An 18109-nucleotide genomic window follows, 5' to 3' on the forward strand; every position below is an offset into this window, starting at 1 on the left:
CAAGCTTGGTTGTCTGTTCTTTGTGTGTTTTGATTAAAGAATGTTAGCTACCGCTCACCGCTCGTCTGCAGGCTTTATTTAAATGGAAAACTTCCACAACACATAAAACATAAGGTATAGCAACAAGAGTTTACATTTAGAATCTGGCTGCAGTTTTAGGCAAAAACTTTGGCTAAGATGTGATTGTCAGCTTATTATTGTAATTCATATTTTGATATAAGAATAATGAAGATCTTTGCAAAATGTCACAAACGTTTCCTCATTATGTTAATAAAATGTAATCAAGTCCCAATTACATTCAACACCTCGCTTTTACTATCTAGTTAGAATTGCTGAAGACATAGCTGCTGTCACTGCTTAAAAATGTGTTTCTTTCTTGTTCTTTATCCTGTTTCCAGGAACCTCTCACCTTTGTTCAGTTATCTCTTTCCTCTTCTTTCCTCTTAACTTTCTCGAGTCTTCATTCGCAGTTTGAGTGACAGATTTAGTTCGCAGTTCAGGCGGTGAGAGGCTGGTTCTATTTCATGGGCTTCAGTCTATTCCAGTTGGGTCATGACTCTGACAGTTGTAGTGTGATCTTAGAGCCTGTTCCATCTCAGAAATATTGTTTTAGACTATCATACAGTAACAGTCCGCTTGGATGCCTAAAACCATATATGCCAGTGTCACTTCAGGCTGAGGAGATGTCACAGCGTTTATATAGTGTACAGTATACAGCACTGTGTGAGAAAAGACAACCATCAAATCCAGTTTGTTTAATTTTTTATACAAAAACAGCACCCATATTTGCACAGAAACAGTCACAGGCATATTTGCATTCACTTATTTAGACAACACAGTAGTGAAATTAGGCTTTTATTATTTTAGGACAGGTTTTATTGCCAGCTTTTTTTTTCATTTTATTATTTCTATCGCATGAAATCACCTGTGTCTCTCAGCGCTCTTGTCAAGTGTGCAAATGGTGTCATGTGTGAGCTTAGCAACGTTAGTGCATATTTTTTATGTGTACACAAATCTCTCACAGACTCCCTTGTAGACTGCTGGATGGCCATAAACACATGGACACATTAATTAACCTTTTGAATGTGTGTGTGTGTTTATGTGTATGTGCGTGTGTGGTTGGGTGGATGATGGCGGTGGGGTAGGGGGTGGGGGGTATCATCCCACGGTGGCCATGCATCCATGTGTGCACGGTAGGGAGGACAGCCACTGTCACTGAAGAGCAAGAGGCAGAGCGGTCCCTGGCAGCTCGAGAGTGGAACTGATCCAAACAGTCCTTTAGCCCATTGTTATGCAGGATAATCCAAAATCTGGCAACCAGCAGCAGCACCAGGTGGTCCTGTCAGCACACAGAAGAAGAAGAAGGACTGGAAACAGGAATGGAGCATGCTGGACCAGCCCCGAAGGACTGAAGATGTCTGAGCGACGCCAGCTGACGCAAGAGGACATAGACTGATGTGTGGTAGTTAACTGTGAAATGAGACAGAACAGTTTTCTTTGTACTCGTGAAAAGCTATTGGCTGTATGTATGTATGAATATGTGCATACAACAAGGTTTTAATGTGAGCATGGACACAAAGAGAAGGGCAGCAGTGGTTGCATCACTTTCTAAACAAAAAAGTTTATGTTTTTAACTTTGTTTTTTGTGATACTCAGCAGAGCGGTACCCCTGTAAATAAAAAATGTTGCGTAAAATTACTCTGACAAGGACTGACTGAATCTGACTCTAAGTGGGTGTGAAGGACGGAGCGATCTCCAGCAAGATCTGAGACTGTACCACATTTCTGCAACCTCAGGGAATGTCCGCTGCTACAGCTAGTAAACACACAAAAAAACCCCAAAAAACAAAACAAGACATGACCTACATGCAGCAATTCTAAATCCAACAATTCAAGCTGCTGATGTGAGCTGACACTGGCTGAATGAGCAGCCAAAAAACAAGAGAACATAAGAAAACTGAGCTTTTTAAGTGCATGAGTTTTCATCCATGTAACGTCACATGTTTCAAGCTCGCTCTCATCAAAAAAGTGAAGCAGGAGAAAAGTTGAGTTTTGCACTTCAGGTAGTCAAAGCTTGTTCTTGCAGTTTAGTTGTCTGTAATCACACTTAGTCCAGCCTTGGAGTGTCTCTGATGGCTTTGAGATACATGTTTGTTCTCTGCAAGGCCCGGTATAAATGATCCAGCCAAGTGGAGCTCTCATCGCTCACAGGGCTGAGCTCATACACCATTACTCAGCCTTGATCAGCTGGATCTCCACCTCCCTCCCTATGAGAGGGGCAGGAGGAGAAATGAGCAGAGATAAACATCCAAACAGCCAAATTCAGAGTGGAGAGGTACTGAAGGAGGCACACAGAAGGGAGGAATGGGGGAGACGGGAGAAAACAGAAAGATAAATATACAAGAAGGATGAGAGAGATGAAAGAGGAGTGAAATGCAAATCACTTACCTGGAGAACAGTGGTGTTTTTCTTCTGTTTGCCTCCTGAGAAAATAACTAATTGATCTGTCCACTGTGCGATTACCTCTCATCACAGGCTGATTGACTGTCTGTCACACACACTCACTCTCTCTGAATGCTCAAATGCACAGGGCATCCATCTCCATCAACCGCACAAGCTGTGCGCGTGTCTACGCGCGTGCGCCCAAATGCACAGGCCATGACAGGGACCTATCACACCTCAGCATCAGCCCCACTCTGCTCCTCCCGCACATGCAGGGAGAAGAGACGGATAGGGGGTGGGGGGGTGGGAGGGGGGGGTTTGACAAATGACGACAGCATTGTTTAGATGGGAGCTGTCGAGATTGTGACCGAGTGAGTCTCAACGGCACGGTGGCACATAGAGCAGGCTGCAGGACGTCATGGATGGGAATGGGGTAGGTGTGGAACCAGAGCTCTGAGCAGCTATATGGCCGGCACGTTTTCCAACAGGATTACCAGTCAAGAAAATACAAAAGTTATAGAGTGAACGGCTGCCATCGAAAGCTTCTTGATTGAAGCTGCCTCGATCTTGTTGAAGGTCTTCTGTTCTGATTTTTATTATCCGACCTTGCAGCGACATGAAGCCGTACAAGTTTTTTCAACTATGAAAGAAACGAATTAAGTGGAATTGTTTTGGTTCATGAGCGCAGCATTAGGCAGGCTGTAACACTCGGGTCGAAAATGGGTTGACCGCAAAGCCATAGTGAGGTGAAGCTCGCTCTTTCAGGGTCAACTGAGCTGTGGCTGTGTGCTGTAATAGTGGTCAGCCTATCCCGAGTGCAGACCCAAACAAAAGAGATGAAGGAGAAAAAAAATAATTCATCCTTTAACAGATGAATGTGACCCACAGGGCAGAGACACAGGCAGCATATTTCATATCCCGGGCTCTCTGTGGACACAGAAATTGAAATCACACATCCTGAAGATTTATTTGTACTTTTCACCAGTACAATTAAAATGTTTATTATCCATCTCTTTCTGTACTCTTATATACATTCATATATAATCAAAGCGCTACAATCTGCTTTATAAAGAAAGTAGTCTGCAACACATTTAAGTCAAATGTACTGACAAGACAATCCTTATATTGCAATTAAATGCTTAGGTCGGTTTTACGCCTGATAACACTGAATCTCAGGATCTTAGCAATGATGCATTACATGCTTTACATTCCAGATTTTGGTAAAGGGCCTGTCAGAGGTTCCTTCTCCAAGATGACCCCAAATGACCTCTGACTGCAGGGTCAGAAGTCATTTTGGGATACGGAGAGCAGAAGGAGAGGAGCTTCAGGCAGCGTTGCCAGACGTTTTGTGCGGGTTTTTGTTTTGTTTGTTTTTGCATTATTCCCCACTGCCTACAAGACTGTTATCGCCCTGCCTTATCCCGAGTGAAGGAGCCACAGTGGACAGAAGGGGATGTAAAACATCCACGCGTGCGTAGATTCAGGCCTACTCCTCTGACGACAAGCAGTAGATATAAATCGAACCCAATCTGAGCAGTCGATTCTCGCTCACCATAATCTTGTTTTTAATCTATAAAGTTCCAGCCTCTGATTTATTGCTTTACTTTTTTTTTGGCAGAATTAAGCAAACCAGTGCTAGAAATCTTTCACTGATGAGTTTGAGTTTAACATGAATAGTTGTATTGAATTAACACTGAACTACATTACTACTCATTTCATGCAGTATTGTCTCATCCAACTACAGTCAAGTTCATTTCGAGTTGATTGCTGTGACCTAATAGAGAGGAACATTTACAAGACTTTACACATCAAAAAAGAATAAAAACCAAACCAGTGAAAAGGGCTTAATTTAAGACCCCCAGCATATGGCGTGCACATCTGGCATCTGCTTCCTTTTACAACTTCGCCAAAAACTTTTCCAAGGATTGCGAGGAGACTGGAACATTCGAGGGATGTGCTCAAGTTCCACCAGTTTCTGTGAAACAGGAAGGAAGGAGAAAACAGATAATGAATGTGAATGTGCAGAAACACAAAGCCCTTCAATGGCAATTACCACGCACTGCCTGGCACAGCTGACAGTTTGAGAGAAGCGCTCTTAACGTGTTTTATTCTTGCAAACAAAAGACAAAGACAGACTAAAGCAGATGCACAAGAGCTGAACTGCCAAAGGAGCCAACAGGCTGTAGCCTATTCAACTTTTGGACCATTTACATCACCCCCGACACCTCCTCGTAACCCTCAGCATTTTCCTGGCCTTGACATCTACCTGAAGGTCAGTTTGTCATTCATGAAACATCTCCCCCTGCCGTTATATTTCCTGCCCTGTGCCATTTCATCCCTCAAATATTTCATCACATCAGCTGACAAACTGTGAAGTGCCTCGCTGCTGTCTTTGTCTGCTATCCAACCTCATAAGCCTCACAACTTCCAGCATTTTTGTCACTGTGGCATGCTGCTTCAGAATCATAGGAAACAATGAGGGAATCAGAGGGGAGCCATGGTGTGGGCTGTCTCTCTGCCGCTACTGCTAATGAGCTGTAATCTGGAGCAGTAGGAGGCAGTGCCTGCTCACAAAAATGGCTGTTTCTTGGTACATTTGTTCACTAACAAAGGAGGAGGCAGAAGATCTTAGGTCCTCATTTCCCAAGAACAAAGGGAGCAGAGGGAGACAGTGTGGGAGCTGACCTTCTGGTGGGTGATGAGCCTCCTGTTTGTATGTAAGACTAGAGTGTGAGCAATCTAGGCAGGCAGGTGGAGAGTTCAAAAGCAGCTGCTCTTTGGCAAATGTGCCAGTCCAGGGTACTAACACTGTGCCTTCTTGCCTTTTCAAATCCCACTCCTGCATCTCCCACCAGCCACCCCACTTCAGTGGATCCATCCTTTCTCATTACGAAGAAAAATCCCTCACCTTTTCTTTCAGACAGCTCGCTAGACCACACAACCCTGCCTCCTCAACGCCGCATTGTGTGTGTCCTTGTGTTTCATCACCCACTAGGTTTGTCTCTGATGTTTGCCATCCAGCTCAGATCTGCTCGCTGTGGGAAACAATAGAAATGGTAAACAAGGCTGATAAGTTAAAAAAAAAAAAACTGCCAACGTGAAATGATCCCTGCTATTCATTTCCAGCCTTGAAAATTCAGCACTTCCTGTGTGTGCAGGGTAGGAAACAGAGGTAATATGTTTCAATGACAGCACTGACTGCTCGGGATAGAAAAGGTTTATGTCCACAGGAGCAGCATAAGCAGAGAGAGAAATTTATTTCAATTCATACTTGCCTTGCAAAAAAAAGGAAGTGTCATTGGGTTACCAGAGAAAAACAAAATGCTTCGAAGGAGAAAGATCAAAGAGGAGAGAGCAGGAAAAAAGAGGAAGGCTGAGCAGTCTTTTCCACCTCAGGGTATCTTGCTAAAAGCTATCTGTTCCCCTGGTGATGGAGTGCAGCGCAAGTTCTGAGGTTTGGAGAACAGAAGCTTGCAAAAACTCACATGCACATATACGTGCACACACACACACAAACACCCTTTGCTTCCATCAGTCCTCTCTCCATCAAATTTGTCCGTCCCCCTTCAATCATGTCTCCTACAGTAGCTTTGCGTGGCCCCTTCACCCAGCCTGTCGACACTTCATTAGCAGGCATCTGTTAGCAAGTAATCTCATCTTTCTACAGTTGAAATATCCAGCAGCTCTCTTAGCATTCTGCAACCCAAAAGCAGGAAACAAGCCAGGCTCCAGCAGCAACCACGGCCAGCCTCAGCCCCAAACAGAATCAGTCCTGCTTTATTACATGTCAGCATCTCTTCTTTTCATTTTTTTCTTTTTTTTGTCTGGGGAAGAGATTATGCCCCAGGCCAACAAGGGATGCAGCAGCAGTGGGATTGGAGGGAGGGCGATGAGGGAGTCTATGGTGAGAGGAAGAAGAGGGAAAGCTCTGAATTTCTCATCACTCAAACCACAGGTGTTTCTTTAATACCTTGCTTTGTTGCAGGTGATGAGGAAATGAGGGGGGAGGGTTGTTCTCCCCCCACTCTTTTCGCTTCTTCTTCCCTCCAGGACTCTCGCACATTTCTCTCCGTTTAAGACAAAGCCAATTTGATCTCCACTTTGGAACATATGGTGCGGCGCCCTCCTTCCAACATGCCTGTCGCCCTGCACACAAAGGCCACTTCCTCAATATATTCTGCTCCAGCTATTACGAGATTCATCAAAAATTAAAGCAGCAGTCGAGAAAGGCTGCAGGGGAACGCAGAACTCCTAAAGCAGGAATCACAATGCAGATACATGACTGAGGTTGAAAATCTGGTCTGTTTTATCATATTCATAGAGAAACACACTTCCACATATGGTGGGAGATAGCTCGGTTGCCCTGTTTGTAGCTGACAGGCTGTTATGTGTGACTCACTATGTTCATATTCAACACACCAGGCTGTTGCCACCCGCCCTCCTTTTCTTTCTCATCTCACTTGGTGATAAATACGAGTAATAAAGGAGATACATTAGCAGAAGATTGTCTTTTTTTTCTTTCATTTTACAGGGAGACAGAGATAGATATTGATCATGTGGTGAGACATTGTCTTGCTAGGCCAATCTGTCTTGCACTGCAACTGGTAACGCATCAGCAATAATGTGCAGTGCTACAGGGCGAGAATCACTCTTCTGTATATGAAGATATTTATTCTTCACATTTACCATAATGTTAGATATTAGACCTTTTCGTGACCCTTTTACGGAAACCAGGCCAAAGCTACTTATATGTTCTAAGCATATCGTTAGATTACTTTTAGTAGTTAAAGATAAAAAAAACAATGCCTTGTAATTTAGATATCTGCATATGAATTTCAAAAACGTACGTATTTTCTCATATAGCGCCAAATAACAACAGTCATCTCAAAGCACTTTATACTGTAAGATAAAGACACTACAATAATAAAGAGCAAACCCCAACAATCAGATGACCTGATCAGGCTCAGGGAGGAGAGGCCAACTGCCGGGACCGGTTTTGGAAGATGGGAAATATAAAAGACAAAAGACACGCTGTGAAAGAGAGCCAGAGATTAATAATAACTAATTATTAAACACAGAGTGGTGTGTTAGCACATAGAGAGTGAAAAAACGTGAGTGAAGAAGAAATGCTCAGTGCATTACGGGAGACTTCAGGGTCACCTGATCCAACCCTAACTATATGCTTTATGGAAAGGAAAGTTTTAAGCCTGATCTCAAAAGTAGAGATGGTGTCTGTCTCCTGAATCCAAACTGGGAGCTGGTTTCACAGAAGAGAGGCTGGAAGCTGAAGGCTCTGCCTCCCATTCTACTTTTAAATATTGTATATTGTAATTTAAATATTATCGTGTTCGATAGGGTGAGAGCAGTGTGCTCGATTAGGGTGATATGGTACTATGATAAGATGGGGCCTTGTATGTCAGCAGAAGAACTATTGAATTCAATTCTGGATTTAACAGGAAGCCAATGAAGAGAAGCCACTATGGGAGAAATATGCTCTCTCTTTCTAGCCCCTGTCAGTACACTCGTTGCACCATTTTGTAAAGTGTGCGTGTTAGTCCCCATAGGGAAATAGTTCCTCTGCATTTAACCCATTCACCCAGTGAAGCAGTGGGCAGCCACCAATGCAGCGCCCGGGGAGCAGTGTGTAGGGACGGTACCTTGCTCAGGGGTACCTCAGAGTAGCCATTCAGTGGAGTTGAACCCCCGACCTTCCGATCATGGGGCCACCACTCTACCTACTGAGCTATCCCTGCCCTTTTGGACTACTACAGGCTTTTCAGGGAGGTTTTAGGACAACCTGAAAATAATGAATTACATTTGTCAAGCCTAGAAGTAATAAATGCATTAACTAGTTTTTCAGCATCACTCTGAGATGTGTTACTAAATTTAGAGATATTGGGCCTGCAAGAAAGCAGTCCAACATTTTTGTTTAATATACTAAACATAATATTTAAGCTCTTGTATTTCTATCGATCACGCAATTGATTCAATCGATTAGATTGTGCATTGATGTAGCTAAAACTCTGCCAGTATGAACACAAACTTGTTTGAATGGTTGGAAAAAGAGAGGGGAGATTTTGAGGGAACATGCAAGGATTTTTACTGCTTTAGCAGCAGGAAGCACCTGCGCCACAACTAACTTACCGGATGTGTCTGTCAAATCTGCTTCCCAGGTGGCAGCCTTGCATGTGTGCGTGAAAGAGCTGTGTTAAAATCTTGTTGACTGTGTCTGCACACCTGTCTGCATTTGCAGGACAGGTAGATTTGTGTGCACTCGTGACTGAACGCATTGTTTGTGTGTTTGTCAAGTGATGTTCATATTTTAAGAGATAGACAGCGCTCATACACAGGTCAAGCCTAAAGGAAACCAGACGGATGTGTGCACTGGGCTGTGACCACTAACAGTTGTGCGAGCCTTTACTGTGTCCATCCCTTCATCTCCCCTCATCTTTCTTTCCTTAGCATCATCCCCTGTTTTCAGAACAAGCGAGGATACAGATTGTCTCACTCGATCAGCCTTGACTGCTCGACAGCATTTTCTTACTGTTGTTGGTTCAACAAGTTTGGCTCAGTGAAATTTAAATCTCAGCAATACAGACGACCAAAATATAGCAACAGTCGCAACCATACCATATGCTAATGGTAAACACTCAAATCAGTAAATGTGTAACATTAAATGTCATGTTCATTTTCCTAATCAGAGCATAGACAGTATTGAAGATGGATGGCGCTAATGTGACGTCACCTGACGCTGGTTTGTAGTCCTGGTTTTAAGTTTTGAGATGAGCAGTTGCCATCACTGTTGCCATCTTTATGATACTGACATGACAATGACAATACAGTTTGTTGCGCTAATTTTACATGGGATTCTGCCATTTTCAAGTGCTTTTAGACATTAAATTAGGAACATTTTAACGTGATCAAACAATGAAATTACCTATAAACAAGGTCAATGAATGTGGCAATATGAATCATAATACATAAATGTACAGAAATATATAGTTAACAGTTGGTTTAAATAATAATGGATTACATGCCCTGGGACAGACTGACAGAGGGGAGGCTGCCATATCGCACCATCAGCCCATCACCAGTAGGTGAAGAGTCTTGACCACGGACACAACGACCAAGAGTGTAAGAGCCGGGGATCGAACCGGCAACCTTCGGATCACAAGGCGAACTGCCAACTCTTGAGCCACGATCGCCCTAAACAGCAACGATAATAATACTTATGTTATGTAACACAAGCTTATAGGGATCATGTTATATACTTTTCCATAGCATTACATTTGAATTCAACAGTTCAATCTTTCAAATAACGGACAGATATTTGTGAGATCATGATACATTTGCGAATGTATTTTAACAATCTAAATATGCATATGTACGGACAGATACATTTAATAATCATGAAAATTATGTTTTATTACATTACAGTGATTTAACGTTAATTTACTTTTGAAATGTGAAATCACAGTCTATTTACATAACTTAAATGATATTCTAGAAGAACAGAACAAAACTGTAACATGCACAGTAAAATACTTTTATATTAGGATTTTTTCCTACAGTACAGCCATACCCGCGACCTTGTGGTTGCTAGTTCACATTCATTGGCCGATGCTTAGCGTCATGTTATTATGTGTCCCAACATCCAATGGCATGTCACATTGTTTTCATGGCCACACCCTCTTCCCAGGTGCAGAGGCCTATTTCTGTTCAGGAATGTTGTGAATACTTTGAGATTTATATTAATTACAATTCTTACCGCCACATTTATTTTTTGAAATATATAATTAGCACGGCGTGGCCGTGCAATGTTTTATATGTTTTTTTTAGTTTTTATTCCTATTAATTATATTTTCACTTGTTACCTCTGAATTATTGAATCAGACCTAGATGACATGAAATTATCAGCAAAATTATAATTCAAATACTCCTTTATGTATTGATTATTCTCATTAATTTTCAATCATTTTATATATTTTTCCATAGTATTACATTTGAATTTAACAGATCATTCACATAACAGACGAATTTTTGCGAAATTATGATACATTTCTGAATGTATTTTTACAATCTAAATATGCATATGTACAAAAAAAAATTTAAAAAACAAGTAAATTGTATTTTACTATATTTACAGTGATGTTATGTTATTTTACCTTTGACATGTAAAATCACAGTCTACTTATGTAAATTTAATGATATTCTTGAAAGACATTACAAAACTGTAAAATATACAGTAAGATACTTTGACATTGCTATTTTTTGGAACAGTACAGAACAGGTGATTGCATTGCCTTAAAAATCTTCTTGCCCCCCTGAGAAATATGATGGATTTCTCTATGTACAAAATATATCAGATTTTTGTCTCTTTAACTGCTGTGCTATCACCCGAAGCACATTGTTTGAACTTTGCAAACTCTTTCTTATTCACTGCTTAGGGAGGTGGAAGGAACCACACTTTTTGGACAGGATCCATTTTGGCTGTCAGGCAAAGGAGGAAATGTTCTCCACTTTAAATCATTTTGAAGAGTGAGACAGGCAGTAGCCATTCTACAATTCAAAACAGTATTTTCTGGCATGAGATTTGGTGTGTTTGCATGCATTGTATTTCATTGCCAAGCATTTTATTTGTATTAAGTTACTGGTATAAAGGGCACTGACAATATCAGTTGCACTGGATTTTTCTCGTTTAAGGCTAATAACAAATTAATACATATTCCACTTTCAGCACATTGTTGGTTCTTCAGTTCAGCTACACCAACATGCTGAACACACAGCCGCCTGGTAAATATTCCCACACAAGTCAGCTTATATTTCTGCGACAAGATCTCTGTCGTCCTGCATATATTAGGAGAAATAAATCCACAAAAACCATTCTGCCTCTGCATGCACATAAGGGGAGCTGATTTAAATGGTTTCTTAAATGATATATAAAGCAGTAAATCTCTATGCATGGAGTGCTGCAGAAGGCACGAGCACTGCCAGGTGAAAAAAGATAATGGTCGAAAAGAGAAAAGGGGTTATTTATGATGACAATGACGCTTTTGTTTTTCTCCCAGTTGCAAAGACTGACGACGTGCTTGAAGTACACGCGGCGGGTAATGAGAAGCTGTCTGGAGAGAAGAGTTTCCATTCGCCAGTTAATTGTGGAACTGTGACGCACATTTGTATGAGATAGCCATACTTTGACCAGCACCACTGGAGGCAGCCCTCTATGTCCAGTTATTATCTGGTTAACAGTAAGTACAAAAAAGAAATATGTGAAAAGCAAACATAAGCTCAAATTAAAGGTATCATAGACATCTGGTTATTTCCACTTAGCATTAAAGCTTTTACTATAAAGACTTCCTGCGCCTTGAATACAGTCGGTCTGTTGCTAACTTGCATTTCTGTGCACAAAAGTTACCTTTAAATAAACACCCGATGCACGCATCTACCGGTACTTCAGTGGCTCTATGTAAAGCAGCTGCAAAGAAAGGCTGATAGGTGGCAGAGATCATATTCATGCTTCACATTGTAGAAGCCATATCAATATTCCATGTCCATCTAAGTGTCGGGCCATGAGAGTTGATTGATGTGTTTTCGCGGCAGTGGTTAGAAAGTGAGCCCGGGAGACACGGGGGCAGCAGTGAGTGAGCGCTCCTGCCTGAAGAACACAAAACTCCATTTTCCCCACAACACAAAGTCAAGACAGATCACTCAGTTGGTTTCAGGATTAACTACTGTTTATGTATATGCGCGTGTCACTGGTAATAAATGTACACAGAACATGCAGACGGGGAATATGCTAACGGTTGAGTGATTCTGCAGACATTTCAGAAGGTGAGTAATTATTCAGCTTTGCTGCAGATACTACTGGTCCCTAACAGCACTTCAGATGAACTGTTAATATTTATTATCCTGAGGAGTGCAGCATACCGGATTAATTATTCACAAAAACTATTACATGCGTGTGATCCATGCTAGGCTTCTATGCAAGGCTCCAGCTTAATAATCACAGGCATTTGTTATTAATGTCTGCAACATGTCAGTGTACAATAATAACACATGGAGGAACAAGTCAGTCATCTCGAGTGTTGAAGGGAGGCAATTTCAAAAGTATACAGTTATTTATGTTTTCCACAATATTAGGGTGGAATGATGGAATGGATTACCCGGGTATCAATCACTGTTTTCATTTTTTTTCTTCCTATGACAGTATCCACATGGGAAGGTTTCAGGCTGATATAAGCTTGTTTTCAGCGTATTTGGATGGATATTTGTCAGGTTGTGCCTGAGGCCATCCTGGCTTGGTTAACTAAAGGAAACATGTCAGATGAAACTGCTTTGATTAAAAAGAAAAGAAAAGAAAGAAAGTTCAGAAGAACCCAAAAGGGACAACAGAACTAATGCAGTAGCTATGTGAGTAAGCAGCTGATCGTACACCACATGGCTAAAATACAGCGGCCTGGGTTTGAGTGTGACCTTTGACCCTTTGCTGTGTGTCTTCCCGTTCTCTCTCTCCCCATTTTCCTGTCTAATACTTAAAATCAAAAGCTAAACCAAGGTAACACATGCCAAAATGGGACCAGGATAGAGAAGCGTAATGAGCAAGAAGTGCAGTAATCATATTTGCATAAGCCAACATTTACTTTAATAACAGCTGGAAAGAGTAAATTTCACTTTGCATACATACATATACCTAATAGATTTAATAGAATTAGTGAAATAACTGCAGATTTAAGCATACCACCATATAAAAGGTATATTTTACTTAGTTCTTTATAATTCTGAAGAGCTCAGCTATATCTGTCTTCATACCACTGAAGTTTGTTGTGTCTGTGTTGGCGCGCAAAGCGGCCACTATCTGTCACTGTCTGAGCCTGGCTCTGTCGTTCTGTCAGAGACTTCCTGTGCCTCATAACCAGTCTATTCTGGCACCTCTGTCTGAGTCTGAGCATGAGCCTCAGTATATATCAGTTTCCGTGATTTAGCCAGCCCCTCTCTCTGAGACTGAGACAGTTTTTGCTTCTAACTTTCTACATCTGAACCTGAGCCTGAGGCCAGTCACTACTTATATCTGTTTCTCAGTCTATTCAAGACCCTGTCCATCAAGCCGTCAGGAGTTCTTGCTTTATCATTTGAGTGCTCTAGGTATAGTGTGTGCGTGTGTGTGTGTGTGTGTGTGCGCGCGTGTGCGTGTGTGTGTGTGTGTGTGTGTGTGTGTGTGTGTGTGTGTGTGTGTGTAACATTTGAATAGAAGGTGGGGGGGACTCCTGTGCTCATGTACCTTAGATGTTGAAATTGGGGATATCTGCTGTTACTTATATAATACTGGGTTGTTTTGGTGATTAAATACCTACAATATGAGTGAAAGTAACAGAAAACAACAGCTGAATAAAAGAGGCACACAGTGATCCCAAAAGAGACTCATGACTGATTTCTTTGCTGTTTAGACCAGCATTCATTCTTCCTTGTTGAATCTTTGCCACTCTTCCAAGCATGAGTGTTTTCCAATAAAACCACACCTGGTGTATCGAGGCACCATTGCCAATGGACACCTCGTGCTTTGTCTATTTTCAGTGTCTTCCATCTTTCTCTTTCTACTTCAAATGTTCATCTTTTGGGATTTTCCAGTGTTGTCTCCTCAGTCCCAGTGAATATATGGCTTTCAGAGTCTTTGCCAGACAGATTATGTTGCCAAGCTGCCACTGCATACGGTCTGTTGCCTGCTACCTGCTTGTATCTGTCTCTTGTCTGATCACCTGTAGCTTCTTTGGATTTGTTAACCCGATTTGACTTCCTAAATATGAGAGCCAACATTTTTTTTTAAATTAGGATAGATTTAATCAGCATGTTAGACCTCTGGAGCTGAAAAATGAAGCCAACACCAAGATGCCAAAAAACTGCCGTTCCCCTCTGGTGGCCACTTGTGGCTGGCTCCAAAAAAGCGAGTCAGTCCAAGCAGATCGAGGTAAATGGAACAAAAAAATATGACGACTGATGAAAAGACAACTTGCGAAGAACTTGAAAGTAAAAGGCAACCTTTGGGCTTCTGCTATTAGATCTAATTGGCAACACTTGTCTCAGCTCTTCTTCTTACTTAGTGTAGATGTCTGGAAAGTCTCTTCATTTAAATTCGAATGTTTACTTTCAAAGGCTAATAGAGTGGCCACTGGATGATTTTTCCACAGAGTTTTCTGTCTTTACTACACTATGCACTAAGTTGCATCAATGTTCACACATTACTGTTAAAATGCAGGCTGTACTGTATGTAAGTAATAATGCATGTGATGAATCTCACCTATTAAAAAAAGTTGCATCAACATAAAAAAAATCAGGCTGTACCGTAGAAAACCTGGGGCCCTAATTGTCAAAAGTGCAAGCAAAAGTGGGGGCAAGTGTACCTGGACCTGGGATATAGAGTATGTTTGGGAAGTGTGAATGTGTGTACAGCGTCTATTTCTGTCTGTCTCCACGTTGGGTGAATTGCTTATGTGTATATGGGGGTGGGAATGCATGTTTGTGTCTGTGTGCACCTGTTCGTCTGTGCCTACATGTCAGGTCGGGTCTCTGGGAACACCTCAGGGTCCCCGAGGTATGGAGGCCTATCTCCCCTCACCACACTCCCTGCCGGTGGCTGATGCCCTCCGATGTTGGTGCGTTGGTGGTTCTTGGTGTCTGGGGCTGGGCGCTCATGTATGTACCAGCTCACTCCTGGTGGCCGCTTGGCGGGGCCTGGCGCCTGTGGCCCGGCTGGGCCCATTCCTCAGGCCTCTGGGCCTGGGGCTCGGTCCTCTTTGGCACAGCTGGCTGCCGGCAGAGCCCGCGAGCACATCACTGCAACCCCCTCTGGCCTCTGCTCCGTGGCTGCTGGGTGACCCCTCGTCTGGGGCTCTCCTCAGCTCGTTCCAGGAGCGTGGCACGGTTGCCCCTTTGGTGGTCCTTCTTGGATCCTCGTACTCTGGGCCCTCTGAATGTCTGGGGCCTGGATCTCCTCCATACCCGCTTCATGCCCTGGGGGACGGGGCCATGGCTCCCCACACTCCCTAGCAGATCGTTACATGGAGAAACCTTTTGAACACAAGCGTGCTGATCCACAAAGGTGTGCACACAGGTGTACACACAGGTGTTCACAGACACAAACTACACCTTTCTTGGCTGCTACCTCAAAGCACATATATTTAGTATTTATTATTGCTGCACAATAACATAAAATATTTTGTAGTACTGTTAGCTAGTTTATTGTGATGGTGTTGTATTTATTATGTTGTTCTTTTTTGTTTGTTTTCTCTTCTGGTTTTTCTTCTTCTTTCGACAGGTGATCCAGGTGTTTTTTTCTTTTTTGTTTGCTTGTTTGTTTGCTTTTCTTTTTTTTCTCTTCTCTCCTTTCTCACTGTCGCTTCTCCCCTCTATTTTGTCTTTCTCTCCCTCTCTTTCTTTCATTCTTTCCTTCTCCCTGTCCTATCCCCCAGTCATATCTGTCCCATCTGCAACAACTGAAAATAAAATAAAATAAATACATAATAATAAAAAAAGATAGCAACTTGTAAAATGCAAAAAAAGAAAGTGCAAGCTCTTACTTGAATTTTTTTGTTTAATAGTCTTTTTTTTCTTTAAATTGTGTAGTTTTACTACAATAAATGTGTACTCTGTACTGAAATATGTGTACACTAAAATACTGAAAAATGTGCAAAGTTCATGGTTGATATTGCTATCTTTGCAGCTATAATAGTTCTTCTACAACTGATATTAATCAAGCTGTTACTCTATTGGGGATTTAGTCTCACCAGCCATGCACTACTAAGAAATCCAGAGTACAGCTTCCTTCAGATCAATTGATCTTGGTAGGTAGAAACTATTTGTGGAAGCACTGCTTCCCATAGACGTTGGTTTTAGCTACAGAATTCTAATTAACATAGCTCAATATTGAGTGTTACCTTAGCCATGATAAATAACACTGGCTTTATCTCACATGCTCCTTTTCCCTTAATTGAATCAACAGAGAAATTGACATTTTTTTTCTTTTTCTTGCTAAACAGGATGTTTGATTTTTGCCTGGCCAGATGGGGAGCAAAGCCTTGGGGACTGGGGCGCTCTGATGACCTTGGGATGTTTTACAATCACATCACGACCTTGCCTCAGAAAACACAGAAGGGCAAACCAAGGAATCATGCCGTTTTAAACGTTTTACAGTGGTTTATAACACATTTACTCAATGACTCCTTAATACTGACTTTAATATGAGAAATGTTTAAATGGTACCCGAATACTTTCATACAAGGTGTGTGTCGGTCCTGCTCACTAATTTCACCCATGTCACCATAACTGATGGGTAGAGGCAAAAAGTCTTGTTTTTTTCTTTCTGGTTAATAACTGTTGAAGCTTAAAAAAAATCCCATTTCAATTTCATTTTTCAGGTTCATATTTTGTGAGAGGAAACATTAAAGTCAGACACTAATTTCTTATCACAGTGCAGGTAAAAGCCCAATGAAAATACCTGACGCCTCTGGTAATTCAAAAATCATTCATCACTCATTTTTGCAATAGTGCTGTGTTTTCTTCATGTCCGGGTGAGACAAGGACAGAGTCAGGGACTAATTTGCAGTGTTTGTTTGGGGGGGAAGGTTTTTATATTAATGCGCTATTTCAGAGTGAAAATAAGTGAACTCTAATGGTCCAAAATGTGATCCAGGAAGTACAACAGGCCTGCAAAAACTGCCAGTATCTCCAAAAAGATAAATAATGGACCTCTGTGCATGGAAGAGATGTGTCAGGGAAATGCTGCAAATGTGGTTCTTAACAAAAATATAAACTGATATGTTATAGCTGTATTTTTGTTTGTATGGTTTGTTTAGTTTTTAACCAGTATTAATTAAAAACCAATCTCAGCACAGCATGGTTGTTGCTTGGTTTTAGAACTTCGCCCACATTGGACTGCAGCACTGAGTTTTTAGCGGCCTGCTGTTGCTGTTGACATGATTGGGTTTCTTCACATCCTTTCTGAAACCACACTGAGGTTCAAATTTGTGCAAAAGACGACCTGTTTGCATACTCCAAAATACAGGAGATTTCAATTCCACATTTCTTTTAGGTCCAACATACAATTAGTGGAGTGTCTGGCGGCGTAAAGACAGAAGACAAGCAACTGTGCAACAACGGACATGAGGATCCATTGATGCTGAAGCACAGAGTACCTCATAAGCAGCTAGTGCTAAAATTACGGCGCTTTATATAAATGTCTCGTGCCATAGCAAACTTATTTTCTCAGACTTGTGCCTTGAGATCCCAAAACTCTATTTCCCACAACTATGTGCAGGAAATGGTTGTTCAAATAAAAAGTGACATGAATGGAGTGAAAGTCTAAAATACTGTGCAGTTACACTTCAACAATAGTGGCTGAAAAAAGATTCAAGTAGGAAATCTAATTAAATAGAGATGCAATCAACTAGCTCTCTATTACTGAGGTGTTAGCAATTATTTTTTTCAATTTTATCCATTTTATTTGTGAGCTTATTTCACACATTATCTGCAGGAAACAATAGGAGGTAGCGGAATAGAAGTGGACCATTCCTCTCTGCAAGGGGAGGTAAATAGACAAAGATTGAAGCCAACACGAAGCAGAAGCACACTTATGCCAGAGAGACATGGAGGACATTCCTTTCTCAAGGAAGGTCATG

General features: G+C 41.6%; 1 long non-coding RNA gene across 1 annotated transcript in view; it reads right to left on the reverse strand.

The window, feature by feature from the left end:
- Nucleotides 1-745: 745 nt before the first annotated feature.
- The window catches only part of LOC143418674 (uncharacterized), a 110028-nt gene continuing 92664 nt past the window's right edge, over nt 746-18109 (reverse strand). Inside the window, exons 3-4 of the long non-coding RNA XR_013098709.1 lie at nt 5350-5476; nt 746-4416 (exon numbers count right to left, since the gene is read on the reverse strand). This is a non-coding gene — a long non-coding RNA (uncharacterized LOC143418674). The remainder of the gene's footprint in view (nt 4417-5349; nt 5477-18109) is intronic.

Source organism: Maylandia zebra, linkage group LG1 (assembly GCF_041146795.1).
Source record: "Maylandia zebra isolate NMK-2024a linkage group LG1, Mzebra_GT3a, whole genome shotgun sequence".
NCBI classification, from domain to species: Eukaryota; Metazoa; Chordata; class Actinopteri; order Cichliformes; family Cichlidae; genus Maylandia; species Maylandia zebra.